Source organism: Marmota monax, unplaced genomic scaffold (assembly GCF_021218885.2).
Source record: "Marmota monax isolate L192 unplaced genomic scaffold, Marmota_monax_Labrador192_F-V1.1 WCK01_AAM20220418_F8-fsc00013, whole genome shotgun sequence".
NCBI classification, from domain to species: Eukaryota; Metazoa; Chordata; class Mammalia; order Rodentia; family Sciuridae; genus Marmota; species Marmota monax.
In genome coordinates this window covers 19847561-19872556 of record NW_026692202.1, presented here as the reverse complement: position 1 = coordinate 19872556, position 24996 = coordinate 19847561, and the positions used below count along the sequence as shown (strand labels likewise).

The 24996-nt window shown below is 32.2% G+C and overlaps 1 protein-coding gene across 2 annotated transcripts in view; it reads right to left on the bottom strand.

The window, feature by feature from the left end:
• The window catches only part of Rngtt (RNA guanylyltransferase and 5'-phosphatase), a 234044-nt gene that overhangs the window by 73606 nt on the left and 135442 nt on the right, over nt 1-24996 (bottom strand). The window lies entirely within an intron of this gene.

Genomic DNA, 24996 nt, shown 5'->3' with positions numbered 1-24996 from the left:
TCTTTTAAAGTATATTTGAATTGATGACATTATCAATATACTCTACAACTATGGTTAAAGAGATTAGATTTTCCTGGAGCAGGCAGGAGATCCCAGGAAGGGAAAGGCCTAGGGAAGGAGGGATGAGAGTACCCTCCAAGATGTTGCAATCCAAGAGCTCTATTTTCGATGCCACAGTGAAAAACTCCCTCTTTATAATTCCTTTTTTTAGTATCATGGAGTCCAGGAGGGCTTCTGCAGCCAGCTTAGTTGTTTAGTTACTTCACAGACCACTAACTCAAGGATAATAGCCCTGCTTTCTTAAGGTGACCTATAAATTTTTTTAAAAAAATGTATTTTTGCTTATTTACTGAGACCTTCTCCGCCTAGAAAGTTTTCAACAACTTTCATCTCTCTTTCTTCCTTTCCCTGCACTGGAAAGTACTGCCTGATCTTAGATCTCATATTTGAACATGGTGGTTTCAGATCCAGTTTTGGAATTTTAGAAGTATCTACTCCTAATGTAGCCCATCAGTGCAGATGCTTTCTGAAACCTGTCACAGTCTGGCCCCTTGACTCTTCCCAGGCAGCAGTCAATGCTGTGAGGCAGTATTTCAGTCACTTGTGGTAGCACATTAGAGTTTTTCTGTCTTCTAGAAATAGAATTTATGCAGCTCATTTATTTTCCCTGTTGTTACATATGTTTTCCAAAAGGAAAAGAGAAGAGTTTGGATCCTAAACTATAATCTTTGGACTTTGGCAATAACACGAAGCAACCCTAAGCATTCTTCCATGAAAAAAGAGGAATCTGAAAAGTAGCTAGATTATAGATTTCACTTTTTCAAAACACATAGGATTAAATTATTCATATTCATTTAATGAATAACTTGCCAATGTCTTTGACGTGTAGAAAAAGGAAGATGAAATCTTAATTTATAAATATTTATTTTTAGATATTATGGAGACTAATAAAAAAAGAAAATCCTATGCTGGGATACTAGCATAGGATTCAAAGTGGTCTGGGAATGAAAGGGAGGGAGAAATATAAAGAAGGAAATTTTGGCCAAGAAAGGTCCACCATCTGAACTGCTTTTAGAACACAAGTTAAGCTGTAGTTATCTAATACATATGTACATTTTAAAAAATCATATAAGTCAGTGATGTCTAATAATGCTGTGTACAGATGTAAGTAATATGTATCTATCTACCTAACTACCTATTTATTTATTTTAAGATTTATGGCAGCACATTAAAAATAAGAAAAAAATGATAAAACTGATTTTAATAATTTTAATTGAATATTCTATAAAATATTCATTTCACTTTTCTTCATTATTTCTAACTTTAAATACACAGAAATTCTACTCTTGTTCTTAAATAATCATTAGACAAGTTTAATATTTCAACGTTCAGCCTTTTAATATTTTGTACAAATAAATCAGAACAACTAATATTTCATCCAAGATGAACCCCATAAAACTTCACTTTTTAATTACAGTACTGACATTTAGAATGCTTTCTAACAATAATCTATTAGAAGTATACACTACAGGGTTGGAGGTATATCTCCATGCTAGAGTACTTGCCTAGCATGTATAAGGTCCCAGGTTTGAGCCCTGGCCAAGGGGAGGATATATAAAGAAGAAAAGGGAAATATACCCCACAGACTTTGTGATTTATATTTTTTATCATAAATGCATCCTTCTAACTATTTAGCAACACTGAAAGACACTTTACCAAGTGCTCAATGCTCCTACAAAGCTTAATTCCAATCTTGATAATCTATATACAGTCCAGTCTACATGCTTAAACATACACTGCATATTCTAAGAAACAAAATCATACATTTTTTTGTATTTCAGGAAGTGTAGTTACATACTGTATAACATCACATTATTGATTCCACATTAATAAAGGTTTGCTTAAAACACAAAGTAACGTTTGTATAGCACTTCATAGTTTATAGACTCCCCTTCATGGACATTGTATCTTGTATAATTTATATAACAATTCTATGCAATCTACTTAATGGACTCTAACCTATCAATTTACCTTGGAAAACTATTAACTTGATATATCTTAATTAACAGATTTCAGGTAGTATGTTCATGTCCACTTGCAGAGTCAAGTCTTTACCATGAAGAAGTTTAAATGAAGAACTTTTAACAACCACAAATACTTAAACTATGCCCATAAATACCTAAATGGATAAACAATTAAATGAACAGGTAATATATACCATTCAATCAATCATTTATTTATTTTTGAGCACCTACTGTGTTGTGTGGTAGATATCGTTATGGTTGGACTAGGTATCTAAATGGCATTTATTAGAATGGAATTCACATTTACAAGTAAATGTAATCTATTTTTACCATGTGAAATTAAAAGATTCTAGGGGAAAGAAATCTCAATAATCCAACCAGGTGAAATAAACAATTAGTATATAATTTGATAGCCCAGTGATAGGCAAGCTGCAACAGAAGTTCAACAGATCCCTTTTAAAAAATCATATATCAAGAAATCACACGTTGATCTTTTCTTCAGGGAACAAAATTTAATTCTAAACATGTACCTGAAAATAGGCAAGGTAAGGGTCAGGTCAACAGCTGTCTATAATACAAGGTGAAATACAATTAATGCTAATAACAAAGAAGAGAGACTTCAAAGGTAAGAAGAATTAGTTTGGGCTTAAAGAACAGGTTTTATAATAGTTTTGTTTCATTCTAGGCTTTCTGATCTTAGGTAACTAAGACATGGACTTTAATTTTAAACCTCTTTAGTATCACCTCAAACTGGGTCATCTGAAAGAAAATACCCAAGCTTTGAATAGAAACACAATACATTATTATCTAGCTTTACCTACTGTTGACTAGAATTTTAACAATAGAGTAAAAAAAAAAAAAAATAGGCATACAGGAAAAAGTAAAAAGAAAGAAAAAAAAAGCACAAAAGAAATCTTAGTTGAGCACAGTGGCACAGCCCCAGCTACTAAGGGAACTGAAGTAGGGGGACTGCTTGAGCCCAACATTCAGGTACCAACTTGGGCAACATAACAACACCCTTTCTCTTAATTAAAAAAAGAAAAAAATGATATAAAGAAATCTCCATGATGCTATGATACAAATAAAATGCTACATCAGGATTCTAACTTCCAAAGACAATACTGCAAACATGCTTCTATGACCAACATATTTAGCAGAATAAGAAATCTAGAACTCAGGTCCTTAATCTGTGATGATAAATTTTTCCCAGCAAACTGCTCTAAAAAGAAAGCATATATTTTATGTTAGAGGCTGTACATGTATCCCTCCAAATCAATATATGAAGCCCTCATTATGGCATTAGTGGCCTTATATGAAAAGATTTTGCTCCATTCTCTTTATCACATGAGGAAAGCCACCAGCAAAGGAGGAACAGGAATCTCACCAGAACCCAACCATATAGACACCCTAATCTTAGACATCCCATCATCCAGAATGATGGGAAATAAATTTGTTTAATTCACCCAGTCTATTGCATTTTTATAACAATAGCCCACACTAATACCACATTTGGACAAATATTTCAAACTCATGGAGAAGACAAAAATGGAATGAAATTTAAATAAACCTGTTTCCAAATTCCAGTTTAATTTACACAATAATATTCTTATGCTAGCACCAATAAGTTTGTAAGCCTATAAGAAATTTCAGTAAAACTTATATTGTATATACATAATATTATATAATACAGGCATGTAATATACTTCATGGCAAGTATATGCATGTTATCTTATTGTTTGTTATACATACCATATTTGTTTCTGTAAATTGTAAAAAAAAAAAGTTATTTTGAAATAACTGCCATATTTCTTATTAAGGACAACATACTTTTTAAAATCATTGTATTATGTAATGGGCTTTTTATTATGCTGCATATGAAAGAAGGGATATAATAATGATGAAACATTCTTGATGCATCAGACTGAAAAATTAGATTTTATGGACCCATCTGAAACTGGGTTCTAACTGGGAAATCCTCATCCTCTCCCCCCCGCCCTTGCTCTCATTGTGAAAGATATATCAATTTAATTTGGTTCCTGTTATGGTCTGTTAAATTAAGCACAGAATGGTAGTAAAAAAAAAATATTTAGAGTTCCAATCTTGATCTATTGTTCCAGTTCTAATCTCAAATTATGTATGCTCTTGGATAAGTCATAAACTAAATGACTTCTCAATTTCTTCATCTGTAAAATGGAAATAACTATCCAACCTCCTGAAGACACTAATTAATTAACAACTGGGTAAAATACTGTGAAAATGAAACATTCAGCAAAATTATAATATAAATTTAAGTCATTGTTCAAGCTAAAAAAATTTAAAGCATTTAAAAAAAATCTACACTGAATAGCATTCCTTGAAAGATCACCTAACTTCATCTTTCTGATTATAAGACAGCCTCAAAATCAGCTGACAACTTATTATGTAAAAGAGAATGCTTTTACTGGCTTACCAGCTCTACAAATCATCTGTGCTTTTGTAATAAAAGATGAGGCTCATTTAATCCAAAGTACCACAAAAGAATTAAAATGATCATCCAGAATTTCATGTAATAGAATCAGTTTGTAGAAAACAATAGAAATGATACTAAAAGACTAAAGTTATTGTTCAATATAATACTTTCTGTCTCCCCTCCACTAAATTACAAATTATGTTTGCTAAAAAGTACAGAAATGGATATATTTGAAAACTAGTTTGTTGAAAATGCTGCAGGTATTGATTTTACTCATTTCCTCCTTCTGTCAATTCAGAGTTCTTTGATGGAAACAACTGTACTAAAAAAACATGCACCACTTTGGATTCAATTCAACAAGTAATTAGTGAGCAATTAAATACAGTGTTAATTATTCTTAAAATGTTATACATTACATGATGTTTATAAATTAAATTATATGTTCCTGAGACTTCTGCTTAGGGATGGAGTAGACATACATTTCCCTATTGTTTCACTAATAAAACTAAAAATTACTGGATATGACACAACATAAGATAATTCTAAAAAGTGTAGAGATGGTAGTAGTACAACTAAGTAGCTCAGCCCAATGATGAAACTCTGAGGTTGCTTTTTGCCTTATAATTTCAAACTGGTACTAGAGAAACTAGCAACCCAAGCAATGCCAATGGAAGAAGATAAAAGGAAAGGGGGAGGGGTGTTAAGAAAAGTCTTTATCCATGACAGAGGCAGTATAACAAGATAGAAAACTTTTTAATAATTACCACTAAAAAGCTAGCAAAAAAAAAAAAAAAAAAAACTTGGCCCACCCACAACTCAAGACGACAAAGGCCAAGTGGGTAGCCAAGATATCCATCCTCCCAGGGGGAATGGATTCCCAGTCTCCTGCCAAGATGGAGTCAGAGAAAGCAGAGTGGGAAACCAAGGGGAACCCCTACCAAGCTGTCAGTGAAGAACAGGCAGAAGAGCAAGACTTCCACTCCACCCGTATGTAAAAAAATATCTTTCTATCTCTCTCCATGGTGGTATCAGCCCAGGCCTAAGAGAATCAGGACTTTAACCATCATCCAGTGATGATAAGGTATACCTCCCTAGAACATTAACTTCAGTGGAGGCCACATGGGAAGCCTGAACTTTCACCTCCACCTTGCAGTAACAAGAAGTACCCTCCATTCCTTCACCCAAGTAGAGAACACAACCTTCATCCCCATCTGAGAGTAACAAGTTAATGCCTGCCTTTCTCCTGCTGGGTTGGAGTCAGGGGAGGTCTGCAAAAACAATACTGAAGCAAGACCCAGGATCCCATGGCATAACATCCAAAATGTCCAGGTTTCAACCAAAAATCACTAGTCACACCAACAATTAGGAAAATTGCAATTTAGGAAATGAGAACTATACACTTCTGCATACTTTCACTTAATTTACAGATATCCTTTTTTCATTTTCAATTTTCATTTTTTATTTTTTGAGGCATGTAGTACTGGGGATCAAACCCAGGGCCCCAGACAGAGCTATATCTCCAGCCCTGAATGATTTTTAGCTGAGAGCAATGTTTAAGATTTTAGATTTAAATTTATTTTTTATAGTTTTCAATCAAATCTATCACAGACAAAAGAATTACAAAAACTATAAATGATCCTATAAAGGACTGCATGATGTCACCACAAAAGGTATGTCTATACCCAAATCTCTAGAACTACAAATGTTAGCTCACTTGGTAAAATCTTGTGTGTAAATATTATTAAAGATCTCAAGATAAAATCATTCTGAAGCCCTAGGTGGGCCCTAAATCGAATCCCAACCATTCTTAAAAGAGACACAAAAAGAGAGGCCACAAACATTCTCAGTTGAAGATGGAGCAGACAAATACAGATAACAAGCCAAGGAAGCCAACAACCACCAGAAGCCAGAAGAGACAAAGAAAAGATTCTCCCCTATGGCGTCAAAGAGAAAGTGCAACTCTGCTGATACTATGATTTCAGACTTCTGGCCTCCAGAACTGTAAAACAATAAATTTTTATTGTTTTAAATCATCCAATTAATAGTAATTTGTTACAGCTGGCCTAGGAAATTAATACCAACTCCTTCCATTAAGAAAAAAAACCCACAAAAACAAATAATTACTTTCTGGATCAATAGCTTCAAGGATTTTATTAAAAAAAAAAAAACTATAACTTAAGCATCTCTAAACAGGTTAAGAAAATCCAAAATTCAAACTGCTTCAAAATCTAAAAAAAATTCTGGGTGTCCCTGTCAGTACTCAAGAACTTTCAGATTTTAGAACATTTCAGATTTCAGATATTTGGATTAGTGATTCCCAATCAGTAAAGTCTATACAAATATTTTAAAAATTCAAAACCTCTGAAATATGAAACACTCTGGTCCTAAGCATTCTAGTTAAACAACATTCAACCTGTAATAATGACATGTTAGTTCACGTCCTCATCATTGGACAGGTTGGAGAAGTGAAACTAGAACAGGAAATATAAGACAATATGAATTACTAAAGAATATTAGGTTCACTCAAGTCTTAAAATATCTGTACATATATGATAAATAAGAAGAAAAAAAAAGTTGATGGAATAGATTCACAAAATGCTTCAGGTTGGTATTCCTTCATTCCCTTCAGAATTCAGTCTTTAGGCTCAAGGAAGCATTTACCCTTCCTTATTAAGGATCCCAAAGAGCTATTGTTGTTAAGGGGGGTGTTTTGATGTTTACTATATAAAAAGAAAAACAAGGAAAATTTTTAAAAGCATTTAAAAATAACCAAGGCAATCTATTATGTATCACATAAATAATATTTTTAATGAAAAATAACTATTTAACAAAACAAAAATGTATTTAGTAAGAAGGACTTTGTTTATGGTTTTTTTTGTTTTGTTTTGTAAATCTGTTTTCTGTCTGGCTTAACAGAATTCTCATCTTATAGTACATGAAAATAAATCAAGCCCTTGGAACTGCAGATATAGCTCAGTTGGTAGGGTGCTTGCCTTGAAGGCACAAGGTTCTGGGTTCAATCCCCAGTACCACCAAAAAAAAAGTCTTTTCAGATACTTATGAACACTCTTCTTTGATACTATGTCAAAACAAAAGTGCTAGTTTTATATTTATTTAAATCCTTTATTATGAGAATTATAGACTCACAAAAAGTTACAAAATACTAAGATTACTCAGCCTTCCCCAGTGGTATCATCTTATATACCCAGAGTGCATTATCAAAACCAGGAAATTAACACAATTAATGAATGCAATTAACTAGACAACAGACCTTATTTGGATTTCACCAGTTTTTGCAAGCACTTGTTTTTTCTTTCTTTTTTTTTTAAATCTTTGTGAACAGTTTCTTAAAAGTCAGTTGTGAAGTAGAATCTGAAAAGATAACAATGAACTGTATACATTCCTTAGTGAATGACATACTGAAGTATTATTATAAAAATAGTTTTGACATCACAAACCCCCTTTTTAAAGGGTTTCAAGGACTCTCAGAGTTCCCACATCATGCTGAGAACCACACCTTTAGACCAGTACTACTCAGTCAGAGCCACATAATAATTATGTAGCCTTGATTTGTTGTGCTTCACTTTATTAAACTTTATGGATATTTTTTAATTGAAGGTCTGTGGCAATCCTATGTCTAGCAAATCTACTGGTGCCATTTTTCCAATAGTTTGGATGATTATTAGCTTTTTTTTAATTAAGTATTTTTAAATTAGGGTATGCCATATTTTTTAAAACATAACATTACTACACATTTAACAGCCTACAGAATAAAGCAAAAATAACTTTTATATGTACTAGAAAAGCAAAACACTCACTTGCTTCATTTACTTTATTGTGGTGATCTGGAACTGAATCCACAATATCTTCAAGGTTCAAGGTATGCATGTATCTGTAATATCTTAAGAGATTCAGGTCCATTTCCAAGGATTTTGATTTAAACAGTGTGCTTGTGGCTCACTTAGTATATAGTTTATACTAACTTAATGGGTAATTCTGAATGTGCAACTGGGGCAGAGGAAAAACTAGTTTAGGCAAAAGAGATTCAATAAATGGTTGAGAATGGATTTCATGTTTTTTTCCTACCAAGTAGTGAATTCAGAAGGATTTTAAACAATCATTCCAATGTTATACCACTCAACCTTGTTTCTCAGTTAACTTTTTTTTTAAAGGCTGTACTACTGCACTGATTTGGTGTGATTAGGACAAGAACAGAATACAATTCAGGAATTCAGAAGAAAGTGCTGACTCACCATTTAAGTACCATTTATAGAGCTCCTAATGTTTCATGGAACTATACTAAGATCCTTAAAAATTTAAGAGATGACCACTTACCTTTTAACACAATCCTGTGATCTGTCCTAATGACAAAGAAAGCTTTCCATTTTCATAATATAAAAATAGTTAGATTTATATACATTTAGGGTAACAGAAAATAAATATTTAAGTAACGTAATTTCAAGGAAAATGTACAAGTCATTGAGATAAGAAAACAAGATGAAAAGAAAATAGCAGGCCTGAAATTAAGGCTCAGTAATACTCTGTAATGCTAGTATATTACTGATAAATTCAATAGCCTTAGTGAGGTTGTCATGGTTGTTGACCTTTTTCAATCCCTCTGCCTAGCCAACTGCATAATACCTGTATATGCTTACTTAATACAAGAATTCCACGTTTGACATTGGGATTTCCCTTCATTTGGCATCTATGAAACTTTTCTGGCATGCTTGAGAATCATCACTTTGAATTCATTTACATGCCATTCTTCAACAATTTTGAAGCTTTTTATTTCTTTTTGGTTTCATTCATAGACACTGCAACTTTGAACTGAAATAAATGGTCATCCTCTAATCTAAATGTATTTTACTGGTTACCAGGAAATTTTCAAATGTTGAAACCTTTAAAAATTAATTATAGTACTTTAATACATGCCTTCCAAATGTTCCAATACTTTTCAAAACTAGCCCTAATATTTGACCTTTGTAATAAAAACAAATATTTTGCATAATAATTATTACCTACCAACTTCTGTTTTATCTATAAAACTTGGGGAAATGTAGCATTTTTTACCTTGTAGGTTTATTCAGTTTAAATAAAGAATTCAATTTTTACCTATACAGGGTTGAGGATCCCTTACACAAAATACTCAAGATCAGAAATGTTTCAGATTTTAGAGGTTTTCATTTTGGAATAGCTACATAGACTTTAACAGTTGAACATCTTTAGATTTCAGGGCATTTCAGATTTTTGTATTATAGAAGCTCAATCCATCTCTACTAGAAAGCCTATGAAATAAAAGGACACTTGCCTTCTAGTTTGTAGATCAAAGATCTATTTCAACAAGATGTTTTTTTCTTTCAAAAATATTTAATAGCAGTTCTCTTACTACTTGTATCAAATTATATGTTATCATGAAACAGGTAAAAAAATTCATGGATGACCTTCCAGAATATCTTTGTTATCCTTTGGTTAGTCATCTATCAGTCTATTTATCCATTTCATTATCCACCAAGTGTTGAGTATTTCTAGACTGGCACTAGAACACGGTGAAGAATAAAGGGAGGTTCCCTACTCTGAGGCTAGTAAAATACAAAGACTAAAACCTTGATCAATCTCAACTCCTAGTCTAATGTGCTTCCATTATACTGATTAAATCTCAAAACTTGATTTTAGGACATTTTATTTCCCAAGAACAGTATCTGTTACTAATATTTATTTAACTTTACCATTCATTATAAGATCATAAATATATGTTAAACTTTTCCAAAATTATTAAAGACTTTGGTATTATTAATATGCTACATAGTTGTTATAAGAAATCATTAGTAAATCTATACTTAGTTTGATTTCAAGGCCTTCACATATTTACTCTGTCCTACCTAAACTTTACAATGAAAACAGATTTTTCTCATCAGCAACCTCTTTATCATCATTCCTAATTCCCCTATCTTTACTCAAATACATAATCCAGTCTCTAATTTTTTACACAAGTGACAAACTTCTTTGAAACAATTGCCTGGTCAATTGTCCTTACTAAACTGTGGACTCGAACTTAATTACAAAGAATGACAAGATATTTATCCTCTCCCTCACACTTAATAATCAAGCACTAATTAATTTTTTCACTCAGAGATTTTAATTGCCCAGACTGTTAATAATAAGGTATTTGTTTATGTCATAAAAGAAACTGAAATTAAAAAGAGAATTTTCATGGTCACTTGTGAAGAAAAACACTACTGAACATATTAGGAATCTGGTCTATCATCACTTATACAAATACAGAATAATAATAAACAGTAATTCTTTAAAGAGCAAAAGTGAATGTAAGGAAGTGATGGGTATTTAACGTTTGTTAAGGAAAGGCAATTTCTAGCTAAGAAAAGCTGCTGTAATGAAAATAATTGTTGGCTAAAGAACTACAAAGTTTAAAATAAGGAACTTCACTTGCAAATAATAAAATCAAATCATGTTTCCTACATTTGTTCAAATTTTACATGACATTTTAAAAAATTATTCAACTAACTCTTTCCTCCGACAGGGTCCCAGGGCCTATTTTCTCCTGAACTTCCTTCCTTTCTTTCTTTTTTAAAGTTTCCTTCAATGTATGTATTTTATTGGCTTCTCTTCTTTTGAGAACTCTTAAATATTATTGCTCTCCACAGCTGTATCCACAAAATTTGTGGCTACAAATGAGATCAATTCTCATTTTATACATTAACCCTAGACAATTTAATTCCCTTGGGTGCTTTTAACATATAGATTACTCTTAAATCAATATCTTTAATCCAAACTGCTTTCTAAATTCAGAATAATATATGCTACCATTTGATGGGTAATACTACTGAAACATCCCAAACTTATCCATCCAAAACCAAAATCATACCCAACCACCCTGTTTAATCCATTCTTTGTCTTAAAACATTCATTATGCTTTTGCTGGTGATCTCAGACTCCTTAGGGACAGAAAGTGGGCTTCTTCTACTCCTCATCCTCATAACTAATCACTAAATCTCTCTTTTCAAAAAATGTCTTTTGAGTTATTCTCTCTTCTCTGCAGACAAACAATTCCCTCCACAACCCAAGGTCTTTTCTTCTCTTCTCTTTTTCCTTTATCAAGCTTTTAACCCATTTTATAGGTTGTCCTTAGCATGACTAGAAGCAAATCTGATTACTTTTCTTATTTGCTTAAGTCTTTCAATGAATCCCCCAAAATATAAGATAATGGATAAACTCCATAGAATGACCTGGCTGATCTTCTGCATTATATTCATTAAAACAACTCCCCTTGTAGTCGAAGATCCAAAAATAAGATGCTATCAACAATTTTCAAAGTACCCCATGTTGTTTCCAATTTCTGCTGCCTGCCTTTACATATTCTGTACTGCCTAGAATTATCTCCCTACTAGGTCTATATGATAAATTTCCACTTATTCCTCAAAACCAACCTTCTCTACTCCTTCATTTGAGAGACAGATGCTTCCTTCTTCTATACAAAGATCATTACTCTTTCCTAGTGCTACCTTTTCAATCATGTATAAATTTGTTCCCCCTTTACACTAGGAGAAATAAGAATTGTGTCTAACCCATACTGTATTCTAATCACTATTACAAAGGCTAGCATACAAGTGTCCCTCCAAAATACTTATTAATTTATATAAACAAAAAGGATTCAAAAGAATTCCAGGTAAATAAATATTTATCAGACTAAATTATATCAAGAAAAATGCAATTAAAAATATATTTTAAAAGGCTAATGTAAACATTACCATAATGTTCACATTTGTTAGCACGGTCATCATTTATACATTTTATTAAGGAATTACAGAGGTTATCATTAAGAAATACAGAATAAAGGACTTAAAATCAGCATACTACAGTAATGCAGCCACATCAATGTTTATAGCAGCTCAATTCACAATAGCTAAACTATTGAACCAATTTAGGTGTCCCTCAATAGATGAATGGATAAAGAAAACTTGGTGTATATACTCAATGGAATATTACACAGCTTTAAAGAAAAGTGATTTTATGGCATTTGCCAGTAAATGGATAAACTTGAAGAATATCTTACTAACCAAAATAAGCCAATCCCACAAAACCAAAGGCCAAATGTTTTCTCTAATATGCAGATGCTAATTCACAATAAAGTGGGAGGGCACTAGAGAAGAATAGCCTTACCTTAGATTAGGTGGAGGGAAGTAATGGGAGGGAAAGGGAGGGGATGTGGGGCTAGGAAAGATAGTACAATAGTACAACAGATATCATTACTGTATGTATATATGTGACTACATGATGAATATAACTCTGAAACATGTACCCTTAGAAAAGTGAGAAATTATATCCCATCTATGTATGATATATCAAAGTGCATAAATGTATTCTACTGTCATACATAACTAATTAAAACAAATTTAAAAATTTAATGAAAAAATTTTAAATCACAGATTTCTGGTTGCAGCTACAACTTCTAAAAGAGCTTGGAAGTTATCATTCCCACCCTTAAAACAAAAAAAAAGTAACAAATTAAAAATAAATTACTTTGCTCAGTACTACCAGAGAATTCAAATAATAAGGCTATCATCCTAAAATCTAGACACATAGAAGAAAACTCACAAGGAATCACAGCCCAGATCAGCATAAATAAATCAGAAGCTTCTAGAGCCACAATATAAGAACAATAAAACAGCACAATTCACAAGGCTGTGTTTCCTGGATTATGAGCTTTGGAAGTATTTCTTAGTCTTTTGTTTATCTGATTTTTTGCCTCTTAGACAGAACGCTGAACAGGGTTGGAGTTGGTACTTGCCCTTCTCCCTTGTCAGATAAGCTTCTGTATGACAGTTTTACTTTGGGACAGATTGTTGTTATGTAAAACTTTTGGGGAATATTTCCATGGTTACTTTTCTTCTCTTGCTCTCCTACATAGAGGGGATTTTCCTTAGAGGTTCAGTGTGAGAACTTTGTGCAGAGCCTGAAGGTAAAAATCCATCAAAGTAAAATAAGAAACCCAGAATAGCCAAAGCCAAAGTCTATGGAATCTTCTACAGAGTCTGTTGCCTCTCTTATTTGATGGCAGAACTATATTTGAAGTTGATGGCAGCAGGGCAAAAAGGAAAACCTCCAGGATACAGAATAGGGCACTGGAATGCCTGAGAACAAAATGGAACCCTTGTGTGGGGTTTTACCACAATCTAAATCTGATGCTGTAAATAATCTATGTAAGAAATGTTTCCCTTTCCATGGAGCTGCATATGCTCCTGGCCCATGACTCAAAGAAGTTAATGGAGAATATTCAGGGAGAAGCTGTCAGGCCAACTGCTGCCCCACACCAACAAGATAAGCCAGCAGAGCAATAACAAGGTGTATGCCTGAATTTAATAGCTGCTGCTTTAATTCTGCTTTCCATATACCACATATTTTACATGGCTAGCTCTATCCAATACCATACAAGGAAAGGAAATCTTGGAAATGTAATTTGAGTTTAACTGAACTGTACCATAGTAAATAAAATAACCACAGTACACCTTCAAAAGACATCTAGAATCTGACGACTTCTCGCCATCACCAGTGTTACCAACCTAATCATACAAATTAGTCCCTGAATTCCTGAAATAAATTCTTATTGATTTACCTGGCCATTTCTGTTCATTCTCATCATAGCCATGAAAGGAATTATACAGTAAGCCAAATCATGTCAATTCTCATATCCAAACCCTGCAATAGCTCCTACTTTCCTCAGAGTAAATGCTGAAGTCCTTACAACAGCTGTAATATGATAAGTAAGGCAGAGTCCTAATCTCTTCTAATTCCCTCTACTTCCTTCACTTAGTCATCTCTTGTCACACTTGCTCCCATACTGATTTTGGGATCTTCTCCTCTGTTTCTTCTGTTATGTTCCTCCCTCATATATTTGGTTCCCTCACCTCCTTCAACTCTTTGCTTATATCTCACTTTATCAATGAGACTTATAATTTGTCCCTCCTTTTCTTCAAAATAGAACAGCCAATCCTCATATTACCCTTTTTAAAAGTCACTAACTCTTCAGTGTAAGGGTTTTTTTTTTTTTTTTGGGGGGGGGGGTTGTTGCTTGTTTGTTGTTATTGCTGTTGTTTTGTTATCAGAACCCAGGGGCACTCAAACTACTGAGCCACATACTCAGACCTTTATATTTTTTATTTTGAGACAGGGTCTTGCTAAGTTGCTCAGGCTGGGTTTGAACTTGCAATCCTCCTGCCTCATCCTCCCAAACCGTTGGAATTACAAGTGCCCAGATAAAGCATAAGTTTTAATTCCTTACTCTAGCTTTCTTGGTCTATCATAATCTAGTCCTGGTCTACTTTATTCAAATCTCCACTCCCATAAACTCTAGTTATTTTATAAACACTGTTATGTTTCACACCTTCTTTCAGATATACTTTCCATCTTGAATGCCATTCCTATGTATTTTTAAAGTTCTATTCAATTGAACCATCTCCTATGGAACATTCTTTGTGCTCTTAATAACAACTTAAATATTTTTGTGCTTCACTTTTATACTTTATATATACAAGATACAAAATTATCCTGAGCTCCTATAGCACTTTATTCACACTAGCAGAATCCACAGCATTTTTCACACTGATAGTTAACTTAAATCTGTTCTCCCAGTTAGGTCACTCACTCTTTCAGGATAGAACTTATTCATCCTTTTTATTCCCAGCATCTAACAACACAGATGGTTTTCAATAAATGCTTGCTAAATAGTGATAAAAGTCAATTATAACTAGCACTGCTACTTATGCTAAAAGTTGAAAAGTAAGTGGAAGACAAGTAGGATATGAATTTTTTTCTTTTACATAAATTAGATTCTGAAAAAAGATAAAAGGGTCTTTGTTCCTTAGTAATGAATTCATGTAATTTACAGTTAATTTATTCTAAACTCCCTTGAGACCAAGTAATATGGTCTATACCTTCTACAATGAACCCACAACTTAAATGCCCATGCAATTTTTAAATCTAAATACCACATATTCCAGCTCCAATGGTAAAAATTTAAATACTACCAAAAAAGAGATAAATTTAATGATATTTGCAGAACTCATATAATTACCTAGTGATCAGTAAAAATACTCTTAATATTAGCATGTTAACTTTCATGTAGTTTAGATAGTTTTCCAACAATTAAGTGAAAATAAAATGAACATTTAAAAAACTGCATAATGTAGGTGTCCTCTGATAACCTAAACATATTTCTAAAACCTTCAATGGCTTTTCTTTAACAATATGAATATAAAGTATCTTAGATTTAGAAATATAGTAATTTAATATAAATACAATTGCTAAATCCATAGTGTCTATGTTAGAAAATGCTGGTATGATAAATAGGCATTTCCAAAAAAAAAAAAAAAAAGGTGGGGGGACTTAAATTGCTATTGCACAGTAAAATGCATTCCTATGATTAAGATATTTTTAAACAAAGATTATAAATAACAAGTACCAACATATCAAAATTAAGATATTAGAAACTAGCACTCTACCATTATATGTAGCTTTGCAAAAATCTTGTAATTGTTCTTACTATCCCTTTATTCAATACCTGGAAGTCTAATTTTCTGATGTACACAAAGAATAAAGTGAGCCTATCCCATACCCTCCCCCATATACTCTCCCGAGATTCAAAGCTTAATATGAGTTCCATTTTCCAGAGATAAAAGGCCTGCATTAACAATGATGTATCCTAGCTTTCTTCTTCTTATAATAAATTACCATATTTATATTTTGAAGCTGTCATATGCTACAGGATATTAAATATCCTCTCATCATAATTAACTCTTTACACCAAATTAAACGGCCCGATTCAAAACAGACTATGAAAGTTAAGGAATATGGTTCTATTACTAATAATTTCACAATTATTTTAATAATTAGAGCTATTAAATTTATTCATGATTTTAATTTAGAAATGCACAGTGGCTAAAAGCTGAAATCTTTCTTCCCTTTATTCTTAAAAAAATAAGAATTTGAAGTTAGAGTGTTTAGCAACATATACATAGAGTAACTTCATAAATACTTTAGGGCAAATTCTAATATAGCAAACTGTACTAACAGATAATTTCAAAATTCCACCCTCATTTTACTAGGGCTTAGTCACATTTTCATTATAAATAATTGTTTCTGCAGTAGACTAATATAAAGTCACAGGAAATATTCTATCCCTTTAATCATGTTCAAAATATAAAATTAGATAGAATATGTTTTTAGAAATTTTACCTAAAGTAATTTTTTAAAAATTGTCTTTAGCTTGCCAGATTCCTGGTTTACCAACTAACATTCAACATACCACACTGCTATATTACGAACTGATTTCATAAAAAGGAACAGTCATCTATCAAACATGCACAGTTGCATTGAAAATGTGTAAATTGGTCCTTGAGGATCAAATATTTGGTATGTCCCAAAGCCCAGGAATCTTAGAGGCTGATAGTTCTGGTCATTACCTACCAAAGTAAAACAAAAAGGCTTCAGATGAAAGGATAAGCAAAGAAACACCAAACAAATCACAAAAAAAAAAAAAAAGCAGAAGAGGCGATATAATGTAAGACATTATATATACAAAGAATATTTGATTATAGTTCCAGGCTTCAACATTTCTTATATGGAGTGGAACTAGTAAAGGGAATAAATAAATTGACTAATACAATAAAAACCCTAATTTAATAAATACACAGAAAATGCTATATTCCCTAAGAAGCAAAAATACCTGTATGGCTATTGATATGTGTAAAGAACATCTAGAAAAATTAATAGATGATGCCAAAGACAGGATCAACAAATTTTTTAAATAAATTTTACATGCTAGATTTTTTATTAAAATTAAGTAACAATAAAAATAAATCACAAACAGTAACAAAATAAGCCCAGACAGTCCAGTTATAACACAGGATTTCAACAATATTTAAAATCTGATGAGCCAATCACAAAGTACACCTATCACAAGTTAATCCTAAACCCCTTTTGGAATTTTCATGTACCAAAAGCAACTTTTACAACTATCTTTACATATTTAAGTAACAGACTTAGTCAATCTCCATCTGTCAATATAAACATTATTTTATGTTAGGTTCCAGTATGCTAAACATCAGACAAATGTTTATTTAAGTGACTTAAAACATTTCAACACTATTTTTAAAAAGATTCCAAAACTATCTCTTTTTTCTTTTATTATACCTCAAATTCAGTTATCTCAAATTGTTCTTTCCAACTTGATACTCTTTATTCTATACAGTATCATTAAAAAGGTCAAGATGCTCCCTCCTCATAAGGGAGAGGAAAACAAAAAGCTTTTATACGATTAATGTTCAGCAAAAGTGTTTATTAATTGTTCTATAATAATTAAAAGTCTGTTTGATAAGAAATCACCAAAATAATTTTATAACAGTGCTGTGGTAATTATGATTCAGAAAATTGTGATTCAATTTAGAAAATAATCACTAAATATACTTTAGTGCTTGGTACACAGGAAGGACAAAAATGAACAAATGCTCAAGAAAGAAAGGGATAGTAAAGAGTAGGGAAGTATCTCAAAGATATTACACTTCTCAGAGATAATATATTTTTATTTCGACCCCCTGAAATTGTATGTTATGTGTATTCATTTCTCAGATTTTCTTCATGACCCTGACATATTTGCATAATATAAATTCCTTTAAAAAAAAATCCAGAATTCCACATTCGATATCTTTTTGTTCCTTCATTAAAGCTATACATCCATAGTCAGAATACTAGGTGACTGAAACAATATCCATTTTATTCTCACTTCTAATTTAATTTTCTTAGTATTTTTTAGTTGTAGATGGGCACAATATCTTTATTTATTTTAATGTAGTGCTGAGGATCAAACCCAGTATCCCCCAGCATGAGGCAAACGCTCTACCACGGAGCTACAGCCCCCTAATTTAATTTTGATAAGTAACTGTATAGTTACTATTTTTCCCCTTGCAGATTATAAGTAATCCACAGAAAGATATTTTAAAACCATGAAATTATTCTATTTCTCAGAAAAATTTCTCTCCTAGACTTAGTATCATCCACTGATTATTTTTGCTGGAACCAAACTTTACTCTGAAGGTGACAAAATGATTCTCTCAGGACTCCCTCCATATTTACTAATCAGCATTCTACTAAAACTACTTCTTATTCTCATTTACAAACTCTATGAACTCATGGATCCTGTTTTTATCATAGCTTATAATTCATTACTGTCCTTTTGGTGCTCAAATTATCACAGATTTGACAAGGGAGTCCATTCAAGCTCCTTCAATTATGGGCCCCTTTAAATTCTCTATCTTTCTGACATGCTTTAACATATCCTCCCTATCCAGCACTAAAAATAGGTCATTTCTCCCAGGATATCTGGCTCTTTTCAGTGAGGGATGGTATTAGACACCAATATTATGGGTGACAGGTGTGCTCATTATTTCTAGGGTATCTTAGACTATCTCAGTAGACAGAGCTAAGAAATGTGTGTGAATGTGTATCACCCAGTACATAAACGAATCCACATATTTATATGTATTTGAGTACATGCCTATGTGTATGTACACACACACACACACACACACACACGAGTATGTGTATGTATATTTATATACATATTTAATAATTTAAATTTTTTAATCCATCCCATAGGGTTCTTCACTATCTTCCTCCATATAATATTTGTGTCTTCTTCCTTCCTCGTTGCAGATGCTCAACAATCTCTCTACTCATTTTTTTCAATCCTGTAACATTTCTAAAATAGTTTGTAGAGTTTCCAAACCGTTTAAAAAAAATGAACAACAACAACAAAAAAAACTACTAACAAAGTTCTAAATTTGCTTTCCATTCTTCTCATCCTATCCCCTTAAGAGGCTCTACAAATATTGTGTTCCTAAATTACCTGGATTAGTTCCCCCATAACCTTCAATGTGAAGTAAGAAATTAAGTAACATTTAATCTATAAGATTCCACAGAGATATCTAATAGATAATAAAATTCTCATAACAAAAACAAAAGGTAAATTAAGAGATTGCAATTAAGAAAAACATGCATTGAGAACAAATAACACAAGCAAAAGGCTCTCAATATAAAGAACAGTGTTAAAATAAATAAGAAAAATTTTATAGACCCAAATGATGAAAAAAAAATATTGATTTCTCTTAAATAAATTAACAAGTGAAAATATCAAAAGCAGAAAACTACATTCTCTTTTCTCCTACTAGTTATTTATAGGCACTTTCATTATGATATTGGCTTTTAGTAGGTGGCCTGGAAATGATTTTTCTCTAAGAAGTAGGGAGGATGAAACAAAAAGGTTAACAGAAATCAATAATACTCTAGAGATATCCAGGCTGCAGAACTAAAAAGAAGTTAGCCACAGACCCTACTTTCCTCTCCTAGGCTATATCAGAAATAAAACATTATCAAGAATATTCAGGATAGTAACCATTCAAAGACTGAAAGTCAGTGAGGCATTATTCTTCCAAAATGCTTGGGTGATGAGAACATTTTCAAATAAGAAAGCAGTTACTGGGGCTGGGGTTGTGGCTCAGCAGTAGAGCACTTGCCTGACAATGCGGGGCCTTGGGGTCAATCCTCAGCACCACATACAAATCAATAAAATAAAGGTATTAAAAAAGAAAGAAAGAAAGAAAGAAAACAGTTACTATGGGTCATTTCCTAAAAGATGAAAGTTACCCATTATTATTCATAGAAATGTACATATGCTATATGCCAAACAGCGTAAGTCACTAAGTATATTACATACTAATACTGATTATATTGAGTTTTTATCTCTAACTTCAATTCTTCAAATATTTTTAAGTGAAATAGAAATAAACGGATCAAGATCCCATTTCAAAATGGAAGGGGGAAGAACTTTCTGAGCAAAGTAATAAAAGCTTTTCACCCCACAGTTTACTAACTATATTCTTGCTGACTTAATCCTTTTTATAAAAGAATATTTTTGAACATTCTCAATATATTTACCATTATAATTTCTTTCTTTAAAATAATACTAGTTCAAATAAACCTGAAAAGCAGAATTAATCACAATTTTTTAAATAAATATAAGCAAGACGAAAAAAATTCTAGTCAGCAGATTAACAGGACTTTTTCAATAGCAAGTAAAGCAGAGCCAGTTAATCCATTCTACACATTTCCACTGAGCTTCTATGAAGCTAGCACTTCTCATCTTCAAATGCACAGACCTTAACTGGCCAACAAACCTAAGCCCCTTTGATAGAAGGGGTCCAGATCCCCTTGCAGAGAAATACCCTACAACACTATCACAAGTGTATACTATAAACTACAGTTGGCAAACTATAGTTCCCCAGGTGTGAAATCAGCTATTGTAAATAAAGCTTCATTGTAACATAGGCAGGTTCATTCATCCACATACTGCCTATGTTCAATTTTGCATTACAATGGCAAAATGGAGTGGCTGAGACAGAGACTGTAATGAACCACAAACCCTAAAATATTTACTATTTGGCTTTTTACAGAAAAAAAAAATGCTAACACTTAACTATAAATCTTCCAACTATCTTCCAAAGGATTGTCAGCATTTGCTAGGGTGACTGTGCACTGGCAAAAAAAAAAAAATGCCCAGACCACTTGAAAAATTACAGGACACTCACTTTAAACAAGTAGTCAGAAACACACAATGCCCTCATGATCCATCAATTAAATAGAGAACTACACTATGTGGGTGATAATTGTGTTTCTGGCTGAAAAAATAAAATTCTGTCATTTGCAAAAAAATGGATAGAACTGGAATCATTATGTTAAGTGAAAAAAGCCAGGCACAAAAAGACAAGTATTATGAGATCTCACTCATACACAGAATAAAAGTTATCTCATACAAGTTGAGAAGAGAAGACTCATTACCAGAAGCTGGGAGAGTGGAGATGAAGAAAGAACAAAGAGATTGATCAAAGAGAAATAAATTACAATTATATGGAAGGAAAAAATTCTGGTGTGCTATGTTTTTTGTCTTTGTTTTTTTCAAAAAGCAAATGTGAAAACTGAATGGTTTCACTATAGAGAAATAATAAATGTTTGAAGAGATAGAAGTTTGACCTGATTTAAACATTACACAATGTAAAGCCATACCATAACATCACATGGCACCCATAAATAAGTATAATTTTTGTTCTTATGTATCAGTTAAAAGTAGTTTAAATAAATTCCAAGAACAAATCTAAGTGGACAAGGATCTTCATAAATACAATCTTGGTTATTTTTCTGTTGATGGATATACTGGGAAGAAATACTTGGCAACTGAAAGAATTTTCACTGTGGCTCTCTGACCCATTGAGTAAGAGTCATTATTCTAGAAAAGGCCAAATGAAAGTCCCTACAACTTGCCCTCTCCACCAGAAGAACAATCCAAAAGCAGTAACACATCCCCAAGGGAAGTACAGAGATAAGTGCCACCCTCAAAGACTTAGAATAATTATGAATTATCATAAATTTAATCCGGTTGTTATACCAACTGCAGCTGCTATTCCAGATGTGCTATCTTTAATGAAGCAAATAAACAAAGCCTCTTTGATTATATACAACCACAAAATGACAAATACTTTTATTTCTATACCAATCTGAAGTACTATCAGAAGATATCTGCTTTTGCCTGGCATGACCAACATTATATCTCACAGCCATAGATAATATGGCTCTTCTGTTTTCTGCCAAAGGATAATATAAAGAGGTAGTGACCTTTTTTAAATTAATAATGACAAATACATATTTAATATTCATTGTGAAACATGCAAAAATCTTAAATGTTTTACATGCATTATTTTATTAAACTCCAACAGGAGGTAGGCTCTACAATTATCCATATTATAGAGTTCTAGAAACATAAGCAATAGAGAGACTACGTTAACTTGATTAAGAGTGGCAGGTTTGGAATTGAAATGCAGGTGGTATAAATCCAGAGCCCCTTTGCTTAAGAAGATCTACACTGCTGTGATGGATAGAAGAGCTATTTTGTCTACATATTAATCCATTTGTCAGTTGGCAGATATATGAGTTGTTTACATCTTCTGACTATTATAAATAATGTTGCTAAGAAGAATCATGGATTATCATTTCTCTTGGGTATACATACCCTGAAAGTAGAATTAATTGGGTCTCTAGCATTCTGAGGAACTACCAAACTGCAGGCCAAAGTGTACCAATTACAATCTTAATATCAATATTTCTCCACATTCTCATCACCACTTGTTACTGTCTTTTTCAGAGACACTGGTCCCTTTTTAACCATTTTAAATTCATGAGTCAAAAATACATGCATTTCAAAAGGGAAAAATTAACAAAGATTGGCATCAAATAGGAAACCGTTCACATAGGAAGCTGAACTTACGTGGTACACCAGTAACAGGTAAAACTGCAGGAGTGACAAGAAAGAAATATGGACTTTTAAACCTATTTCAATTAAAACAAAAATAATAGCAAACATTGAAATGTTTTATCATGTGCCAGGTTCTATTCTAGATATTTTACATATTTAATTCTCAGAAAACTCTTATGAGGCTGATTTCTATTTAATGATGAAGAACCTGAGGCACAAAAACAGGTAATAAGAGATTGAGTTTACTACAAATCAATATTTACCCAACATTTAAATCAGAGAAACTATTTTGGAAACTGCCCCCAAAATCATTCATACATGTGGGTATTAATGTGTTATCTACCCATTCCCATCAATAGTTGAAACTTATCTATTCTTATGTTAAAATCAGACCATGAATGCAAAATACCTATTTAGGGGCCCCAGAAAATTATTCTCTACCAATTTTTTATTTTATTTTATTTTATTTTGGCCATTAAGTCTCAATCGCTAATTAAGTTCTGAACAATTAGGATGTAAAGATGTAAAATATTAAATACCCTATTTTTTGAAAACTAGTATCCATATGCCTAGTTAAAGCCCTTTCGTTACTTAGAATTCAATACTTTGCATAGTATCCTTTCTTTGAGAATTTTTGCTCTCTTAAGAGACTAATCTTATGGAGTCTCAATTCCTATAACAGATAACATATCCTTTTTTTTTTTAACCTTTTTCCACCTTTACTGAGGTATACATGACAAATAAATTTTATTTATAGTGCACAGTGTGATTTTTTAATATTCAATACATTGTGAAACGAGAAATGGTGACCACAATAAGGCTAATTATCATACCTATCACCTCACACAGTTGTGTGTGTGTGTGTGTGTGTGTGTGTGTGTTAAGAACACTTAAGCTCTACCTTCTAAGTAAATTTCAAGTATACAGTGCAGCAATATTAACTATAGTTACCATGGTATACATTAGATCTTAAATTATTCAGCCCACATAACTGAAACATTAAGCCCTTTGATCAGCATATCCCGATTTTCACAACACCCAGCCCCTGTCAAAGACCATTCTTCTTTCTACTTCGACGAGTTTGACTTTTTAGATTCCACATACAAATAAGATCATGCAGTATCCATCTATCTGTGTTTATCTCATTTAGCATATTTTCCTCCAGGGTCATACATATTATTGCAAATGATAGGATTTTCTTTCTTTTTAATACTGAATATAAATTTTTATTTATTTGTCTTTCCTTTGTTCCACATTTCAGCTATGATAAATAATGCTGAAATAAACATGGATGTACGGATCTCTTTCCAAATTATTGATGGTGTTTCCTATGGATATATTCAGACATGAGATTGCTGGATGATATGGTTATTTTATTTTATTTGGGAGATCTCCATACCATTTTCCATAGTAACTATGCAATTCACACTCCCACTAATAGTGCCCATTTCCATTTCAAAATACCAGGAGTTAGGAGTTCCTTGTTCTCCACATCCTCTCTTATACTTGTTATCTCTTATTTTTAAAAGTATATCCTTTCTTTCACTATCTACAAAAGGCATACCTGTTTTACATTTGATAGGTAAAATGAATTTCATGGCATACATTGGTAAACTGTAATCTCTTTGCTACTGTTATCATTCACTTTTTTATGATCTCTCCTGACGATTAAGCATTTTTCATTTTGTTGTATTTACTTAAATGTCTTAAAAATTTGTAGAACAAAGTAAAATAAACAATTTGAAAATGCAATGAACATATTCATGCTGAAGCATCTTTTATTCTAAAACAGCAACCACAAAGGAGGCATTCTAATAAATGAAAAAATTAACTCCTAACATCATAAAAAAAACTTAATGTCAACATGAAAACTTTACCCTAACTAAAGTATGAATAAATGTTTGTTGTGCAATGCAAGTATATGTAAATTACTTATATGTAAACTATTTGAACTAGTAAACCATTTGAAGTAATATCTTTTCAAAGTAAAAAAATACTTATTTCAATAAATCTTATCATAATCCCTATGATCACCTTACATTTATTGGTAGGATTAAGTTTATTTTTAATATCGCTGGTAGCCATTTAAAATTAAAAAGGATTTTTAAGGCTAAAAGCAAAATTTAAAGGTTGCTACAAAATGTTAGTCA